The sequence below is a fragment of the Bactrocera dorsalis genome, chromosome 2, assembly GCF_023373825.1.
Source record: "Bactrocera dorsalis isolate Fly_Bdor chromosome 2, ASM2337382v1, whole genome shotgun sequence".
Classification (NCBI taxonomy): Eukaryota; Metazoa; Arthropoda; class Insecta; order Diptera; family Tephritidae; genus Bactrocera; species Bactrocera dorsalis.
This window is the reverse complement of record NC_064304.1, coordinates 104735392-104754008: the sequence shown is the minus strand read 5'-3', so window position 1 is coordinate 104754008 and position 18617 is coordinate 104735392. Positions and strand designations below refer to the sequence as shown.

Genomic DNA, 18617 nt, shown 5'->3' with positions numbered 1-18617 from the left:
TTGGCAAGATCTCCAGGCATAGATTTTTAGTGCAATTTTGGCAGGTTCCGAGATATTGAGAGTTGTTAATTTTTACAATATATAGCTGCCTGGTACTTTCCAAGACGCAAGGAATGTTTGTATGTAGTCTCTAGGCATTCAGTATTATTTCAGAATTAGCTTTCCGAACGGCACAGTTCTCTAATTACAAATTTTTGAAAATTTTTCTGTTGCTTTCTTATCGTTGATGTTTAAAATATTCGTAATCGCAGTACTTTAGAAGCAATCATTTTATGTATTATTAATAATGAAAGAAGTCACACTAAAAACTCATAAAGCATTTTGTGGCACACAAATGCGCACAACACTAATTAATATCACACCACACAACACTTGCAAATTATTTTATATTCCACATTCCTAGATGCTGCCACTAGCACACCCATAACTATAGCTTCAGTGAAATGTCAGCGGCATTGAAGCCCCAGCTTTGTGGAGCTTAGCGAAGTGTTCGTGTGTGGCAACATAATGAAATTTATGACATTTTCAGCATTAAAAACAGCTGAAGCGGCAAATAAACAGTGGTGGCGCCAAAAGGAGTTTATTCAGCATAATTACTCCTGCAAGTGACGTCCAACAGGAAATGAAATGAATGGGCGAGGGTAGAAAAGTAATAGGGGTAGCAGCGCCAGGAACGTGATTCCGATCTTTCAATTTGTATAGCAACTATATGCTGTAGTGATCGCCAGCTCCGACAAATGAGCGGCTCCTAAAAGAGAAAAGTGAGTGTTCAAAAGTTCAGATAGATATCTCAGAAACTGAGGTTTCTGAGGTGATTCGCATATATGCAGATGGGCAGTCGGACAGGCAGACGCATAATGCTAAATCAACTCAACTTGTCATGCTGATCATTAACATAGCTATTTTATAGGGTCTCCAAAGTTTCCTTCTGTGTGTTACAAGCTTTATGGTAAGCTATAAGAGCCATCCGTACGGCTCGCAGCTGCAGCTGTCTCATTATTTTATTGTGACTCAATGCAAGCTGGCGCCAAGTACTGGCGTGAAAATACCGTGAAGTGCTGTGAAAATCGCAGGCACATTGCGCTTTTAGTACCGACTATAATGTGGGTGCCTTAGGAAAGCAGACGCGCAGCAGCGTGTGGGAGAAAGAAAGGCAGGAAGGTGTTGCAAATATTCGCATTTAATTGCTGCATTGTCAGCATTTTACGAGTATATCCTGTGCTCGTTGCTATTTTATGCGAGGCTCGCTTTTAAGGCGTAAAGAACTTTTAAATTTTGTTTTTACAAAACCCACTTTCGTTTTAATAAATGGACGGATTCAAGGAACATGCATAAAACACTACTTGAGTGGGTAAGTGAGAAAATATGCAAAGACTTTTTACTAAAAAAATATGACCGATAGATGACAATGACAATTCTTAACATGTCTTCAAATCTAAATTCTCTAAACAAATCGAGCTCTTCGTCTGCAGTAGATGATTGTTTGACTGCAAGTAAACCTGATGATTTGATTTGAATGGTAATCAGTGCGTGTCTAAAGTGTTTAGCGTCCGAAGTCTGGTCGGGGTATATTATATGTCGTCGTCATTATCAAATAATGACCTCTTGTTGTTTCAAGAAAGTGGCTCCGCTTCAAGCACCCTAAAATCTGAGGGTTGTTGATGGTCGCTATGGATTCAGTGGGGAAGAGTATCAAGCTCTTTGCAGAGGAGAAGCGAAAAATGACGCAGAGCTAGCTGTTTTAGGTACAAGGTGATGGATAGAGTCACGAAGTATAGAAGTTAGACAATGGTGGTTATAGTACGCTAACCTGTGGAATGCCGAATTCAATTCTCGTTTACTTAAAATTTTGACCTCAATAAAGTACGGATAATTGTTGATCGTGCAGATAGGGAAATAGCCAAGCACTTGTATATTCTATCTTAAAATTGACATTTGACACTAATCTAATTGAACGCTATTTTCACACTTTTGCATTAGGCGAAATTTCCACTGTTCAAATTTTCAGTGGTAAAATTATTTCAATACGAATTCTAGCCAATTTCGGATAAGTTTATAAAACAGTCACCAACCAAACTATAGCTGCGTGAGCTTACTTTCTATTTTACTTATTTATTAGGACCACTTTTGTATGAATTTTAGTGAATTTATTACATAAACAAGATATATATTGTCAATACAAAAGGCGCATTTAACCAGCACACAAAAGCTTCACAATTATAACAATGTTTATTTTACTTTTTATGCCTTTTTTTTGTGAGAAACTTTCAATAGTCCAACTGAAATGAAATATGCTTAAAAATATGAATCGTAGCACAAACTTCACAAGTATAAATCCCAAGAATTCTCCTCGAAATTGAAGCAATCAAAGTGAGCCACAACAGAAAATGGAAAGCAACAAATTGTATAACTGAAGCCAGAAAAAAGTATGAATACAGAATAAATGTGAAATGCTTGAGTGTTAAAACTATTTCAATAAACCGAAAGTTGGCAGAAGGTATATCGAGCACGAAGGTGAAATTTTACTGTAAAGCTAATTTTGAAATATTTATTGTTTTGCAACTCTTTTTTAAATTTTTTGGCAATAAAATGAATGCAAAACTGGTGTTTCCAGTGTGAGATTTTGGATAAGTTGTCGTTTTTTGTTAAATACAATTTTATAGAAAAGAAGCAATATTATAAAAAAAATATTATTCATGTTATATTTTATTTTATTTTATTTTTTTTTTATTTTACTTTATTTTATTTTGTTTTATTTTATTTTATTTTATTTTATTTTATTTTATTTTATTTTATTTTATTTTATTTAATATTAGTAATTTAATTTAATTTAGTTTTATTTTATGTTATTCTATTCTATTTTATTTTATCTATGTTTTCTTACTTTAATTTTTTATATTTCATTTAATTTTTATTGTATTTTATTTACTTTATTTTACTCTATTTTATTTTATTTATTTTAATTTTTTTTATTTTATTTTATTTTATTTATTTTTTTAATTTATTTATTTTTATTTTCTTTTGTATTCTACTTCATTTTATTGTATTATTTCGAGTTATCAGTTAATCTCCTTTCACCAGTTTTCCGTATTTTTTTTGCCGAATTCATTTAAGAGTAAAACAGTTTTTCGCTTCTCGCCTCAATTGAGAGTTCTCTCTTATTCAGATACTTATACTTAGTATATCTCTTGCTGTCACCGTCTTACCTATTCGTAGTTGTTTGAACCACATCAGTAATTCAGCTTAGCTGCTGGTGGCTTCTTCATTTAATAAATAAACTTAATCCTTCAATCTCTCGTATTCAGAGAATACAACTTTTGCTCGCATGGCATATTGTGTCCTAAAGACTAGCGAGTTCGTACAGTTTGAGGCATTCATGTGTGCGATTAAATAACCAAAATGAGTGCGGCATTAGATAGCGCCGAGTAAAAGAGGGCTTTAGTGAATTTGAAAACTTAAGGAAGATCGAATGAATAGTAGTTAGTTCCTTAGCAATAATTCACAGGTAAAAGGTTACTGAGCAACTTGCATTTAGCACTTTAGTAAAAAAAAATTATTAAAAATTAAAAAATGCAAATTGATTAAAAAAATATAATACTTTTATATAAATACCTTATAACTACCAGAGAAATACCTAAATATTTCATGAGGTCTTGCACGCAATCAAGCAAACCGTTTAAAGAATTGTGGTCGTTCTTACATATCACAGACTGTTGAAGCGACCAGAATGCTTTTGGCACACTGTAGATAACATATATTATCGTATGTATTATTTTCCATTGGAAATCCAACACACCGAATTAGCTGGAAATTGGCAGACAATAAGCCGCAATTGACTTACAGTCACAATTTACAATAAATCACCAAGTAATGCATTACCTATTAAGAGCATATTAAGAGCACAAAAACAACCACAACATCGACTACAATAAAATTTATGGCGTTATAATTTTTTGTTCGCTATGCGGCGAGTTCTTCTTCTTCTGCTTCGTAGCCCGCACATTCTTTGACTTGAAACCGATTTGTTAGACAAGAGTGACGGTGCAAAAATGCTCAAAGCTGCTGCCAGGTGGCTGACAGACGATTTAAGCAAATATATAAATCACCATTTTGTGGAAAATGATCAAAAAGAGTTTACAAAGCAATTATATGAAATTGATTTCGGTTGTTGTACAGACAAATATACATAAATAAAAAGGTATTTGAATGAATTTATGCAAGTGTTTATTTCCTACATAAATATGAATACGCATGTACGAGTACACGCATGTGTGTACTATGTGTTTGTGTCTGTGGAAATTTTTTGATTTTATCTCACAATTGAAAGCTCAAATTTGGTTTGCTAAATAGGCTTTTATTGTAAACAAATCTGCTTATTTTCATATTGTTACTGTCCTTCTCTCTCTACAAATGTATGTATATATATTTTCTATCGTATCTATTGTCTCCTTACATCTTTATAATATGCTAGCCTAGCATATATAATATATTTCTTTAAATTCTACAGTAATGAGTTGCTTATGTTAGCATATTATGAAGATGTGAGGAGATAATGGTTGCATTAGAAAAATTCGAACTCAAAAGTATTGAGAAACAGCTTAAAAAACCAAAATCACATTATTTTTCAGAACCGCTGATATGAAATCACTAACTGAACGATCGGAATCAAGTGCTTGTATAAAATTTTTTCATTTGATAAGATTTCTTCACGAAATTTGGCATAGATTATTGTCTAAAGCAAAGGTACAAGATTCCGAGAAATTGTTCAGATCGGACCACTATAGCATATAGCTGTCATACAAGCTGAACGATTTGAGTCAAGCGCTGGTATGGAAAACTTTTTCATTTTATGAGATACTCGTATATATGTACTCGAAATTTTGAACGAATTATTTTCTAAAAGAAGGGTACAAGTTTCACAGAAATTGTTCAAAAACAACTTTTTCCTTTTATAGATATCTCTACTGAATTTGGCATGGGTTATTGTCTTTGGCAATAGTATAATTTTGTAATAAATCGTATCACTATAGCATATAGTTACCGGATATACTTATATATAAAGGAAATTACATTACAACGTTTATGTTAAGCCAATACCACTTAAATAATACATACATATAGTTTAAGGCCTTAAGGAAAAACAAAATCGACTTCTGCGATATAGAAATATTCGCTGCAATCTATATATATATATATATATCATTTTAAGATTTAAAAAAATCACAAATTACAAATCAAGACTGATTTTCTCAGTTGCTTATCTATTCTTGACAAAATAACTGTAAGTATTAACCTGTTCCATATTTTAAGCTCAAAACAAATATACTAAAACTATATATTACAAATTTACCTCACTAACAGAATAATTAATAAATTAACAAGGTTTCAATTTCACTATTTTTTTAATAAAAATAGTGGAACTATCAGTAGACATTGTAAATGCGCTCAAAACTCATAATGCAGCTCTCATTTTTAAAAAATTTCAGCCATTAGCGTAAAATGTAGCGTAAATTTTAAAACTTTCATTATTTTAATACGAAAAATATAATGCAATTCACCAATGCCATGCAATAATGAAAGGTCAAACCGGCAGCACTCACATTAATTATCGCTAACTGCAGCACATGCACAACTGCATAAACGCTTGCCAGTGAAACACATTTATAATTCAGAGGCATATAGAGTATGGAGGAAAATCGACTATGTTTTCACAATGCAAATTAGTATTTAACAAATAATTCAGCTTAATGAACCAATATTTCGTTTATAATAGCATTGCAGCATTCAACTAGTGTAATATCACTCATACGCCACGTACGCCACACTTCCACAAACTAACACAAACACAGCTAATGAATATGCTTTTGGCGAATTTAGGCATTCCAAAAATTACTACAACCGCAAATCACATTGATCTGACAGCATTGTAGGCTAACAGCACTTTGGCTAAAATGGCTGTCAGCACATACATACATACAGACTTACTTACAATACATGCATATGTTAATGTAGCAATTATTGACCATAATATACAGTATGAATATTTCAATTGTGAATAGTTTTGTTACTCATTTTAAGCCTTCTGCATTTGTAGGCAAATATTAACTTATGTCCGGTAGCGGTAGCGTAAATTTTCGATTTCGATTTCGAATATATTTGAAGTTCTCAACCCACGAGTACATTTCTGACAGAAAAGAAACTTACAACTGAATTTTTCGACTATTCAGTTAAGGATCAAAAATAGAGAGCTCAACCAAAGTGAGAAATGATTTAATTCAACTAAAAATGGGCAATGCAGTATCTATTTGATGAATAAAATAGACACCCAGAAGTCGATTCGTTTTGTCATTCTGATAAGCACACAAAAATTTCACAAATTTCAAGCCTCCAGATACCGAATATATGAGTCACAGTACTTTAGCCCGTCTTTTCCTACAGAACTATCGGCCAGTCTTCGAATTTATTAAAAATATTCAGAAGAAATATTTTCGTGTTAATAATTTGTTCTTAGATTAAAAATGGCAAAAATCGGATCGGACACTACTTGTATTTAAGTAGCCTTCTTCTTCTATATGGGGGTAGACACTGTTTATGCAGTTATAGCTGAGTTAACAACAGCGCGCCAGTCGTTACTTTTTTTCGCTTTTTGGCACTCATTGAAAAACTGATCTCTCCAATGGAGTCTGAGTCCTCCTCTTCTTCTGTTTTCACAGGCGGTTGCTGAATCGAAAACCTTCATGGCTGAAATATTCTCTCTCGATGATTGGAATTGAAGTGTGTTTTGCTCAATACACAAAAAGGGAGATCCCACTATCAGCCCCAACTACCGTGGGATAAGCCTCCTCAACATCGTATGTAAGATTCTTTCAAGCGTAGTGTGTAAAAGATTAAAGCCCACCATCAACAAACTGATTGAACATTATCAACGTGGCTTTTGACCTGGAAAATCAACAACTGACCATGCGCCAAATTTTGGAAAGATCCGTGAAAGGAGAATTAACACACACCACCTCTTCGTCGATTTCAAAGCTGCTTTCGACAGCACGAAAAGGAGCTGCCTTTATGCCGCGATGTCTGAATATGGTGTCCCCGCAAGACTAATACGGCTGTGTAAACTGACGTTGAGCAACACCAAAAGCTCCGTCAGGTTCGGGAAGGAGATATCTGAGCCGTTCGATACCAAAGGAGATTTCAAACAAGGCAACTTCCTGACCGACTTCGTGAGACTTCTTCAATCTACTCATGGCGAGTTGCATAACTAAGCAGAGAAGGTACAATTTTCTATAAGAGTGTACAGCTGGTGTCGTATGCCGATGATATTGATTACAGTGGCCTCAACAACCACGCCGTTAGTTCTGATTTCTCCAAAAAGGATAAGAAAGCGAAACAAATAAGTCTAATAGTGAACGAAGGCAAGACGAAATATCTGCTATCATCAAACAAAGACTCGTTGCAATCGTGACTTGACTCGGAATTTGACAGTCATAATTTTTATGTCGTAGATAATCTGGTCTATCTTGGAACTAGAATTAACATCAACAACGACGTCAGCCTTAAAATCCAACGCAGAATAACTCTTGCTAAAAGGTGCTACTTCGGACTAAGTAGGAAATTGTGAAGTAAAGTCCTCTCTCGACGAATAAAAACAAAACTTTATAAGTCACTCATTATTCCCATCCTGCTGTATGGTGTAGAGGCATGGACCATGACAACAACTGATGAGTCGACGTTGCGAGTTTTCGAGAGAAAAGTTCTGCGAAAGATTTGTGGTCCTTTGCGCGTTGACCACGGCGAATATCGCATTCGCTGAAAGGGTGAGCTCTATGAGATATACGACGATATTGACATAGTTCAGCGAATTAAAAGACAGCGGCTACGCTGGCTAGGTCATGTTGTCCGAATGGACGAAAACACTCCAGGTCTGAAAGTATTCGACGCAGTACCCGCCGGGGAAAGCAAAGGAAGAAGAAGACCTCCACTCCGTTTGAAGGACCAGGTGGAGAAGTATCTGGGTACGCTTGGAATATCCAATTGGCGCCACGTAGCGAAACGACTTGCACGCTCTTATTAACTCGGCTATAATCGCGTAAGCGGTGTCTACGCCAATAAGGGAGAAAGAAGAAGAAGAATTAAGAATAGTCCTACCAACTAAACAAAATGAATTTTTTTTTTAAGAAATGAGGAATTTCAATTACAATTTCCGTGTAGTATTTTATTTTTTTTTTTGGGCAAAATTTAATTTTTATGTAATCAGTGGCCTCAATCATTTTCATATGACTTAATATTTGACTAAATAGTATATTTTTGAATTATTAAAATTAACGAGTAAATAAAATTTATTTAAAATATTAATAAAATATTTTTACCTTTAGTTAAAGTGTTTTGCATTTTTCCCACTTCCGCATATTTTCACTTGTGTGTTTTCATATAAATTTCACTATAATTTCAGATAACTTGATTTCATACACTAATTGAATGTATTAATCATCAGTTAACTTTTTTTTAATTTTTTCAAAATATATCTTCTTTTATTTTATTTATGTTTGAAGTATTACTTTCTCACTTTAAATGGTTCTCAATTTTTTCTCAATTAATTAATAATTTTTTAATAGCAAATTCATTTATTTGCCAACAACTTCAATTAAATTTTATGATTTTTTAACAAATATATTTCACACTTTTCATGCACTATTTCGTTTGCGTTTTATTTTTTTATTTTATTTGGCTTTTCATTTCCTGTCAACACTTTCACTTCCTGTAGCAAACATATGTCGTGATTTGAGCTTCCTCTTCGAGTATTTTCAATGCACAGCAAGATTTGATAATTTATACAATTTTTTTCTGAGTAAATTTCAACTTTTCTTGCACTTTTTAACACACTTAAACATATAAACTGGTTATATAATTTATTGTTCTGATTTTTTTTTTATTTTACAACAAACTTTAATTATTAACATACATTTTTAAGGGAACTGTTAAGTATTTCACCGACGCGCGCCGCATGCGACTTCGCCATCGGACACTTCCATTCAAACTGTGCTCCACGGAACGAATGCAGCAGCGCTAAGGTCTTCAGTGACTCTAAAGGTATAAACAATATGCCCATTCACTTAATATCCGTGTGTCCCGCATGTCTATATGTATGTGTACATATGTATTGCCATTTGGAAGGCAGACTTCCAGTGAGCGTTTCGCCAAATTTTGTTATTGTCCATGAGAGCGGGCGCCACAACGGCTGATAAGACTTGAATAGCGGCGGTTGAGGTTGAGGTTACTCGTCAAGCATTCAGCTGTTTACAAAAACAAATATTACATAAAAACACCCGAACAGCTGATTAAGTCTTCTATGGTGGTTTCTGTGAATGAAGAAAGTGTTGATGCGTTGCCAAAATGTAGTAAAGTGCGTCGAAAAAGTACTGAAAAATGTTTCGCAATATAGAATTGTCAAAACTTCTTATTTAACTCTATCTTACATATATTCGAAGTTCTATGATCTAGAATATAACTCAACGTTTATTTGCCTAATAGATTTGTGACTGTTTCGGACAAGTTACAGACACGGCTGGCTGGCTCACATAAACTCCAGCCGACAGGACACATTTCCGACTACTTTACGTGACGAATATTATCTTCCAAGTCATCAGTCGTCTCGGTTTTATCTGTGTAGATAAGCAGCTTCTTATCACCTCTTAAAAAATAGTTCAACAGGGTTAAGTCGCATCTGTAGCGCAATTTTGTAGTCTTATTTTTTCTTATTGGTCTTTATTAGCATCAATTGGAGATACCAAGTGATACGAGGTCCTTCTCCACCTGGTCTTTCTAACGGAGTAGAGGTCTTCCTCTGTTTTCCCTGGCGGGTATTGCGTCTAAAACACTCTGAGCTGGAGTTTTTTTCATCCATTCGGACGACACGACCATAAATCTTCTCTGGAAAACTCATAGGGCATAAATCTAACAGCGCTTTCAACATTTCCTTCAACTCAAACAATGCTGTCTTATGATTTTACAAGGAAAAATTAATTGGCTTAGTTGTCTTATTTTGAATTTTCACTAACTTTTCTCGAAAGTCTTTTATTTACAAATATTTATCATCCTCATACCACTCTTCCTCTATATTTATGCTTTCTGCTCATTCCACTTCACACGTACCAGCGCATGCGCATATTAGAGCCTCTCTTTTGCGGCATTCCAATACAACGAACTGTTGCTTTTCGCCCTGCGGTGGGTCAATCAGCTGCTGACTGCCATGCTGCAAACACTCGCTGCTGGTTGCGCGTGATTCTTTTAATGGAAGATAAATGTTTCGTTATTGAAAATACGCAGTTCCGCTAGATAACACAAAAACACATTAGTTGATCCTTTAAAGGATAAAATGTGATTAAGGTTGCTTTAGTTATTAAAATCCTGATTCTTCATGAGAGGCAGGTTAAGAGTTCTGACTTGAAAAAACTATGAAGAACCTCTTTGTTAGTGCTGTAAAATCTACGAAGTTCGCTTTTCACAATAGCAAAAGGCTCCTTACAAGCGTTCGATTTCAAGATTTTTTTTGTTATTTTTTGTAAGTCTCTCTTTTTCTCTTTTCTCAAAAAACATGCTTTAAAGTTCTAAAAAATAGTTGTGAGGTCTTAACCAATAGTTAATGTTTGGAGCAATGTACCTGTAGCATGAGGTTACAGAAAATATTATCAAAAAAATTCATAACAAATAAAATTGAATATCATAGAAGTGAAGTTCCAAGAAATAAGTACATTTTTGTTTTGTTTTTATTTTAAAGAGACTCGATGTGCTGAAACGTTTCAACAGAAAGCAGAAATTTCATAATTTTCCGCAATTCTATCGTTATTCCGCCTTAGCTCGTACCAGTACATGAAAATATGTATGAGCACTTCACTAAATACTGGTGCTTCATTTATGTTATTTAAATTCCGCTGTATTACACATATTCGGCCTTGAAATTTGAAACTTTTTGGTCATTAATTCAGATATAAAAAAATGTTGAAATAATTCGAATCTATACAAAGTATCTTTAAATGTACACCGATTTGAAATACTTCCATAAAATGCTATCAAACAAATTTTTCAATTAATTACTTCATGGAATTTTATTCTAAATGGACTTTCACTACCGAGAAAGGATGAATAGACAAACTGGTAAAATTAGAACTAACGAAATTTTAAATGAAATATCAATTGATTTAGATTTATGTATTAACAAGTAAGGAAGAGCAAATTTCAGGTATAACCGCAGATTTCATACTCTTGGATCAAAGCCGGGGAAATAACTAAAGGTGCATAAGTGTAAGTTATATGAGGTGTGGGGCAATTTTTCACAGAATTTTATCGATGTTAGGTACAAAGATATATTGCTATACGTACTAGAAAAATACGCTCTCTCCTTTTCATTAAAATAATATCCACATTGGCCGATTTATAGGGGTTTTCAATAGGAAGATATAAAAGTATACCGATACGGGCAGCAAACGACGCCATTTTTTTCTCGCTCTTTTGACATTTCTCTTCAGTAAGGTTTTTCATTTGATCATGGAAAGGTATACGATCCAACATCGAGTCGATATTATTAAAATTTACTACCTAAATTCGAATTCCGACATTCTTACCTAATTTAAGCTTAAATGACTGGACTAGTTTGGTGAACGTGTGGCCCAGTCAATTGGCTGCCTCTGTCGTGCGATTTGACACCGTTAGACTATTTCCTGTGGGGCGCGATTGATATACTTCCAACGAATATCAAACGTGAAATTGGACAAGTATCAGCTGATTTATGCTTTAAAACCATCAAAAATTGGGACTTCTGCAAGTGTGCCCGTGGTGTCTATGAAAAAGAAATCGATCATAATAACATCGAATGTATTTTCACTGGAATCAAGAATTTCATTGATATCAAAACCGTTTTGTTTTTCTCGTACATTTGTACTCAGAACGTTTTGATAAACGAGAGCTGTTTATGTTGTTTACAGTAACTCAAAATATTCACCTCCGCTAAGAAATGGAATTAAATCGCGATCATTTTCGAGCGATAATTTTCTACAACTATCGACGTGGATTTACTCATCAATAATGCAAAGATGAACTTAGTTAAATTTTTGGCGATGAAGCTCCATCAAGTACAAGTGTTTTTTGATGATATAGTGAATTCAATAGAGGTCGTAGATCACACCTAGACATATTTTTGGGAAGGCCGTCCAAAATCAGTACTTGTTCCGGAACTATTGATGTTGAGCTCAAACTGATATTGCAAGATCGTCACGTGACCTATCGTGAAATTGAGATATCTACAGACATAAGTGGAATCAGCATACATAAAATATTGCATGAACATTTGAATGTAGAAATTTTTTCTCATTAGAACCGACAGGTTGGATCGCTTATTAAAAATTTGTGTCGATTGCTCGAGACAATGTAATAAAAAAAAGTTAGCCGTGCTCTGAAATACGTTTATGACAATGGGACAGGAGTTGAATCATGGATTTGTACGTATGAGCTCGAAGGTAAAGACCAGTCGACTGTGTGGGTGTTTCAAGATAAGTTGAATCCAACAATAGTTGTTCGCGCACGAAGCACTTCCAAGCAAACGGTCGCCTGTTCTTTGGAACAACTAGATACTTAGACATCGCAACCATACCCCCAGAACAACGCAGCTTAGGAAATTCTGAGTGAAGCAAAAACATTTTTTTGCCAGTTGTCTATCCAGAAATCAAGAAAACCAACCGCTGAAGACGCGTTACTCTTTGACTGAAACAACTAAAAACATTGATTTGATGAGTGATCTGGTGCTGGCACCGAATGACTTCATTTTATTTCAGTTCGTAAAAGATAAATTAAGAGTTCATCGTCCGATAGCTGAAGAGGCGGTTGATACGCTTAGAGCGCGTGTTTTGGAAATACCTCTATCAGATTGGCAAAAGTGTTTTGACAGTTGTTTCAAATACATGCAAAAGTGTGTAGACCTTATTGGAGAACATTTTGAGCAACTATAGAACGATTTTCGATGATTAGTATTTGCTTTTGTTTTCAAATCCTGAAATATAAAAGACAACCTAAGTATTCCATTTTTTTTAAACAATTTTCCGCTCATTTAATGCATTTCAAAAAAGTATTCTACCGTTTTCGCCCTCCTTTTTACCCTAGCTGATCTTATCTGACAAATAACTGGCCGAATGTTAGTTAGTCGTAGCCAGTTTGAGGAACATAGACCCTTTACTTGACGTACCCTACAATACTACAATTGGAGTTAAATGTCATGATCTAGGTGACAAATTGTAGAGCCCAAATTCTTGATATGATTTGTTTGCTAAAACTTATCAATAAAGTGATGTTTTCTTGTAATTGTATCTTCAGTTAAAATAAAATATGTTGACCAATAAAATCTGTCGTCTACAAACCACAAATGACCGATCAAAATCGATTCTTTGTGTGGAAAACTTTTTTATTTGCTAAGATATCTTCAAAAAATTTAACACACATTATTGCTTAGCACAAAGCCATAATATCTGAAGAAATTGTTCAGATCGGATTACTGTAACATTATAGCTGCCATACAAACTGATCGATCAAAATGGAGTCTTTGTATGGAAAACACTTTAATTTGCTAATATATCTTCATGAAAATTGGTACAGATTATTGCACAAGAAAACCCTATAATCTCCGAACATATTCTTCAGATCGCAACACAATAACATATACTTGCCATTTAAACTTACCCATCAAAAGGAAGATTAAACATCTCCTTATAGTCTTTTATAAAGCCAAAGTTAACTCTTGTTTTTAGTTTTTTAATTATTCCTCTTTTTATGCGAATTGCAACAAAGGCAACTTAATTTTTACCGCTATACAAAAAATAACTGCGCTCTTCAGTACGCGCAACTTCACTTCACAACCGTCACTCATACGCCATGTACACTCTCTACACTTTCGCCATGTTTAAGCAAGTAATGCACTTGAAATTACTTGTTTTTTTTTATTTTCGGTTTCTCTCATAAGTTATTGCAAAATATTCATTAAATTTCCAACATTTTAAGCTTACATAAAAGCGGCATTCGTGGCCGCCGCAGACCACATTGTTGTGCGACCAAAATGCTAAATGCGAAAGCGAATTTCACGAATTGTCAAATATTATGTTTCAATTATTTCGCTTGCCAAATGCGCAGCTTTAAGTTTACACACAAAAACATATAAATTTTTACATAACAAAAACCGCGCCATAACGCTGTCACCGGAAACGGAAGTGGAAACAAAACGCAGAACGAAGCACGTGCATAAGCCAACCATTTATTTGGATTTACGCGTGAGTCGACGTGCACGCGCGAACAGCCAAAGGTGGCAGCAAACGTACAACTACATCAGACACAACAACAAATATTAGCAAGTTGTAAAAATATATATAAAATAGCAATAACAACAACTTAAATTATTTGTGCCAATAATACAAATGCAAAAATGTTAGAGAAATACTGGCGGCTCAGCTGGTTGACAAGCATGCGGGGTGCGGCATTGGTAGGTGGCGAATAGCAAATCAGTTTACTTTAATTGTGGCCTAGCATACATACAAACAAACAAACATATACATGGAAATATATAATTGTACTCAAGTACAAAATTAGTGGTTAGCCTTAAAGGCCGTCTCACCCTTGTGCGGTTATTGGCAAACACACTAAGCACTAAACACCACTTTACATATATAAATAAATATATATATATATGTATATATATATATTTATATTTATTACATTCGTATCCGCTCGTAGTCATATAAATACGGCAAGGACAAGTTCAACGTCATGTAATCGTTAATAATTGACATTGCCATTTACCGTTACATACCAGCCCGATACGTGTCCTTAAGCATTTGAATATCAATCGATGTCAATTGCTATTTCTTTGCTTGATATGTTTATTGTGCCGTTATTCTACATTCATTTTGCGGCGCTTGCTCGTACGCTCTCTACGTCTTTTGCCTTTTGCACGCCATCTTGCCCACCATTTCGCTAGAATTCCGTAAATATTTCATTCATTCATTTTGCCATTGATATACCACTTACACTGCGTACACACAGCTATACATATATGTATATTTACCATATATACTCGTATATACACAGCTATATATAGTCATACATACGCACATGTACCATATACACACATACACACACATGTAAGTATAGGTGCCATTCATTGTCGCCTCTAATTGCAATTACTGCATTCTCTACGCAATTTTCAGTTATTACGAGCGATAATCGCCAAATGCTTTTATTTAATACCGTTATATAATATACATATGTCTCTGATGATATATACTTATGCACACTTATTTCCGTTAGCACGTTTTGTACAATATGATTAAGGTATTTTCATAGTTTTATACGAGTATGCATCCGTTGTGGAAAAGGGTAACGTATAGGCCCTGCAGGACTCAAGAAGTGTTTGGAACAAGAAAAATGTTAACTGCGATTTTTAACTTGATTTCGGTTATCTTATATGATAGCTATAAGCTTAAGTGATCCGCAATGATCGAGATAATCGAAGATTTTAGCGCTTTAGATAATAATCCATACCGAATTCCATCAAGATATCTTGTCAAATAGAAAAGTTTCCCAGGCAAGGACTAGATTCCGATCCTTCAGTTTGTATGACAGCTATATGATACCACTATCAATCTAAATAATTTCAATGGAGAAAAGTTTTTCATACAACCCCATGACTACAATATATGCTACAATGGCACAATATCGGTGATTGCGACAAATGAGCAGATACTTGAAAAGAAAAGGACGTGTGCCAAATTTCAGAAAGATATCTCAAAAACTGAAGGCATACTAAGAAGATTTTTAAACATACACATATGTCACTTCTGATAGAACCGGTCTACCTCTCAGGAGTCCACTAGTCAAATTGATTTTCAGTAAATAATAGGAGAAAAGCACAGAGTTGCATTATTAGTTATGCACGATTGAAATAATTTTGTTATCTCATAATATTCAGTAGGCCCAGCGTTCTACGAACTTGGGACACAATCTCGTAAGCAGATAAAATCAACCCCAAACCGCTTTGATTGCAAGCTCATGTTCCAAGACTTTTGTAGACTCCTCGGTTTTCAGACTGATTTAATAAATGACATTAAACCGCTTATGGGAAAGTTTTGGGTTTGGTCTCGGCACTATTTCGTATCTTGAAAATTCTGGTAATACCAATTGGGCAGTTGAAACGCCTTTCCTTTTTAATGTCAAAACTTCTGCTGAATGCTGAACGCACTCTTTCCATTTACTGCTGTTATCAACACAGGTTAAACCACAGATGCCTTGATTTGTTTCCGAGGGTTCGCGGTATTCTATTACAACTAGAACTAGAACAACTAGGACTAGAACTTTAGACCTTTTCAATAAACGATAGATCACTAAATATAAGTACAGGTATTTTTTCAACAGCCTTTTTTTGACAGATCACGCAAAAGTCGTGTCAAGCTGTCATCTTTTTTTGTTCAATATTGTTTGGCATTTCAACGTGGAAAAACTTATGCCTGAACAACGCTTCCAAATGGTTCAACTTTATTACACAAATTCACATTCTGTAAAGAATTTTCTAATAAGGAAATATTGTTTTATTCAGCAGTTTCCGACCGGGATGTTTCTAATGCATATATGTAAATATATTTGCACACATGTAACGGTCGCAACGTATGACCATTTTTTGCCTTTTTATTTATATGCGTTAACTAAGTTCGTTTATCACCAAGCTAAAGCCCTTCACATTGATTTTCACTACAGGAAAACGGATAAGTGTACTTATATTATATATATACTAATACATATACAGTTGCACTTCCATAACGTGAACTTCTATAACTCGAAGTTCTCCATAACGCGAACTCTCGAATTGGCAATAGATGTCAAATTTTAGACAAATTTGCCTCCAAAACACGCCGTCTCTCTAACTCGAAGGTTTTTTTGTGGGTTATAGTAGTTCGACTTAGGGGAGTTCAACTGTATATATCGTTATTATATATGTAGATATTTATAAAGCTTTACATCTACAGCTGAGGCATTAAATATTTATGAATTTACCGCCTCACTAGCAATTCCTGGCTGTGTTACTGCTTCCGGTGGTCAGCTTGTCATTCACAATCATTTCACTGACACATCCACCTTATATGTGAGTAATTGATGAGCTACAGGTGTGTTCGTTCCGACATATACGAGTATAAATAGCGGTGTACACTCGCTAATAATATTGCGAACAACCCAACATTGAATTGTAAACGGTTGAATGCTTGCTGTGAATTGCGTTTGCTAGTCACCTCCAGCTAGAGAATAGTAATTAGATGTATAATGTGCTTACCTGCAGCTCGTCCTTGTAAATACGTATACTCGGTTAGGCGGTGCGAGAGAAGTAGCCTTGTTCTCTACTAATTACAGCTATTATCAGTGTTTAAGGTGTATTTGTGGGGAATTTCATTAGATATTAGATAAAGGCGAAAGGCGAAATAATTATAGGGAAAGTGAATAATCTTTTTTAACCCACAAATATTTATGGAGAATTGTTATGTCCATCTATAATTACTACAATAATAACAGCAATCAACGATATATTATCTTGTTTAAAGACGCAGGTTTGACAGAAGGCCAGCATAAGAGGCAATCTCTCATCTTCGAGATCAGTTCTGAACATAACACACTGCAGCATCAATCAAGTCAACAATCGAGTGTCTAGTGAGAAAATTTGAGTCCACAGGCACATTTCAAAATATTCCCGTGTCAGTGAGTCAAAGAAGTGCCCGTAGTGTCGAGAATATTGCTGTCGTTAGCGCATCAAATGAGGATAACCCAAATCAGGCATTGGGTATCTCTGTGATGTCGTTATGGTAAAATTTACGATAGGATCTTGGCCTATATCCTTACAAGATCAAACTGACGCAAGAACTGAATATAATAAGAATAAGTAAGTCAGCAAAAATCACAACAAACACCGATGATACCTTTTCAAAACATACCCAATAACGGTTATTTTCTCATACAGATTTAAATAACGAGATTTCGTCAAGCTTTTCACTTCAAATCCTTAAAAACTGAAGTACATTAAAAATTAGTAATAAAAATTTGATACTCAAAAAGCAAGCAGCAATACGCTGTGTCAAAGATGAACGCAATATAAAGCAACAACAACAACGTGTGTTTAGAAATTTTTGCTTTGTTACGACTGTTTATGCATACATGTGGCTTTAGCAGACCGCCGTGTAGCCCATTCTGCGTAGCGCGCATAAAATGACGCAATTTTGTTTGGCGAAGTTCGTCTCAACTACATACAACCACACGCATACATGCTTACAAACTCACACGCACACAATTGACGGAGGCTTAGGACAAAGCTGAATGGCAGCCGTCGTCATTGTCGCTTTTGTTTTCATTTTTCTGTTTGCACTTTACACTGCACGTGATTTGCATTGCAAATTAAGAGACCCTTTTCCCGCGAACACCGCCTACCGACTATAGCGTCGCGATTCGCCTTTGTCACCACAATTATCCTTTGTCACATAGCCTCAATTCGCTGTGCACAATCACAACTGCGTCAGATAACTTCCCGCCACTTTTGTTTGACACTCTTC

The 18617-nt window shown here is 34.8% G+C and overlaps 1 protein-coding gene across 1 annotated transcript in view; it reads right to left on the bottom strand.

Moving 5' to 3' along the window:
- Positions 1–9186, bottom strand: part of LOC105222498 (5-hydroxytryptamine receptor 2A) — a 170870-nt gene extending 161684 nt beyond the window's left edge. The window contains exon 1 of the mRNA XM_049447508.1: positions 8367–9186. The gene's annotated coding sequence lies outside the window, so the exon portion shown is untranslated. The remainder of the gene's footprint in view (positions 1–8366) is intronic.
- Between the last annotated feature and the right edge of the window lie 9431 nt (positions 9187–18617).